Source organism: Lycium ferocissimum, chromosome 4, assembly GCF_029784015.1.
Source record: "Lycium ferocissimum isolate CSIRO_LF1 chromosome 4, AGI_CSIRO_Lferr_CH_V1, whole genome shotgun sequence".
Taxonomy (NCBI): Eukaryota; Viridiplantae; Streptophyta; class Magnoliopsida; order Solanales; family Solanaceae; genus Lycium; species Lycium ferocissimum.
In genome coordinates, this window is record NC_081345.1 from 73800854 (window position 1) to 73803693 (window position 2840).

Here is a 2840-nt window from a genome sequence, read left to right on the forward strand (position 1 = left end):
TCCCGTTAACGTGCAGTGAATAGACTAACGAAGGACACAAAGTATACGATGTCTTGGTAAGTAAGAAATAACATTTGCTGATTCTAAATGAGATTTCAAAGACATTCGAGGTAGGACACAGAAGTTGTTAAGGAAAGCAAGGTATATGTTGTGTGTCGGGCAAGATTTACGAGTATTGGATTAATGATGGCTTAATGATGTTTTGGAGAAGATTTATAATGTCCCTTAGATTGGTAATGAGGTGTTAAACAAGTGTCAAGAAGGTTCCATAAGGATTGGAGGTCAAAGAAACGAGTCGCGAGGAACGAACTTTAGAAAATTTGGAGTTTATACGGCCCAACATACTGGCCGTATAAAATATACTGGCCATATGTTAGGCCGTATGTTGTGACCAGAATGGGTCCTTCACTAGACCAGATATACGTCCATACATATGGCCAGTATAAATTATACGACCAGTATGTTGATCCGTAGAATCTGGTCGGGACAGCTTTTAAAATTTATATAAGGGACCAATCTCATTCCATTTTATTTTCATTCTTTCTCTCTCCTTCAAGAATATTCTAGAGACCTCTCCACTCTTCATCCACAAGAACTCAAGAAAGATTGGTGATCAACTTCATCAAACCAACAAAAGTAAGTGTAAGAAACTCATTAAAGTTCATCCAAGCCAAGGAATTCTAATGGAAGTGAACTTGGGTTTTGGTGCAAGAGAAGTATTTCAACTCAAGGCTTGTTCCTACACTATCTAAGGTAAGTTTTATGGTCATTACATGTTGTTTAAGGTAATGAGAGGTTGAAAGACTTGGATTGTAGAAGGAGATAGAAAATGGGTCATGTATGAGAGAATAATGAGATTTTTGAGTTGTAGTTGAAATGAATCATGATTCTTGAGATGTTGTGATTATAATTATGTTATAAATGACATTTAGAACATGGGATAAGAATTATATGTGAGAAAACGCAATAGTGAACTATGACCATGAGTAGGGAGGAATTGAAGTGAAATTGTGAAATGTGGATAATGTAGATGAATGATGATTGTTGCTTATAATATTGTGAATGTTGTTATGGATGTTTAGGAGTTGATATGTGATATGAGGAAATTTGTATAAACAAAGGAAATGCTGCCCAATTTTCTCTAGCTTTAGTAAGCACGTTCATATAATCGATTAGCTAATGTTGATGCAAATTCCCTTGAAGGTAGAAACGTGAGCGTTGAAGGAGAAAGATCAAGCGACAGAATAGCTAAGAAAAAAGGTATGTATGGCTAGTCCCTTCTTTCTAAGGCATGACTCCCATGGCATGATTTTCCCTTACTCTCCATGACCTTACATTCCAAAAATTATGAGTCTACGTTCATGAAGAGCCATACGAGATAAAGATAAGAGATACGTTATGAGAATGATAATGATGATTATGATAATGATGATTCTTATTGTATACACTCACCTTATATGCTAATTCCTTCAAGGTGAGGCAAAGTGCTTATGAATGCTCAATAATGGAATCGAGGGTTCATGACCTTATGTCACCCCAATAAAGTATAGTTGTCTTTGAATTTCTATGCATGCATTATGATGAGTACATGATTATGATATTACACCGCGCCTATATGGCCGGGCAGCGTATACACCATGTCTAGATGGCATGGGCAGACACCACTAGTGGGTGGCATGAGATGGGCCCCGGACGCGAGGCACCTGACGCTGGCTAATGGTTGCCATAACACCGTACCTATATGGTCGGGAAGCTTATATATATATATATATATATATATATGCATACATGATATGATGATGATTATGAAGTAAGCCAGCATTCGTTATTTCTTTCTTAATTGACAGTCAGCTACAGGTTGCTCCTTATTTGATGCTTTCTTATTTCATCGACGTATTATTATTGTTTATGCCCTAAATACTGAAGAGATACGTACCAGACTGGATTCTTTCTTCCTTTAGATGCTATCTCGTATATTGTGTAGACATGGAGGTGATCGATTTCGAGGAGCTATCGAGGCCGACTTGAGAGCACTCCATTGTTCCGGAGATGCCATTGACTTATTCTTTTGTGTATATACATGTATTTTGGGCACGACGAGTCTGTCCCGTCGCCATCTATATGTCTATTACGAAGCAGAGGCTCGTAGGATAAGCATGTGGGTAGTATGGTCTCACGGTTTCTTATCGTGTATTTATATATTATTTTGATAGCCGGAGAGTTTATGTATATAAGGTAAATATGTTTCAAAGTGAGAAGAACGATTTTCCTATAATTTGAGTATAAGATTAATGAATGAACGCTTGATGTGTACGATGGGTAAAGGTATAAGCGGTGCTCGGTGGTTAGTCCCGGATATCCGTCATGGCCCATAGTCGGGTTGTGACACGGATACAGTTCATGAAGCAATTGAGAAGGTTAATCTTTTTTTGCAACGACTCAAGATAGCTCAGAGTAGAAAGAACTCCTATACGAATATAAGGCGGCGTGAGCTAAAGTTTTACGGTGACAAGGTGTTCTTGAAAGTGTCGCCGATGAAGGGAGTAATGCAACAGTCACGACAACCCCGTAGGGCCGCGACTAGCGCTTAGACCCGGGCACCGTGCGTACCAGTCCCAAAAATAGTAACTCAAATATTTAATAAAATTTAGCGTAGTTTCCCTCATTTTTCTTACTAGCCAAAATTTACTCCGCCGCCGAAAAACCCAAAAAAGGCCACACGGGGGCCCAAAATATCCAAAATACACTATACGGGGGAGCCGGAAGGGCCCCCGGGGGAACCGCCCAACCCCCACTATCATATACCCTGGGGGATAGCCTAACCCCCATACTATCCACGG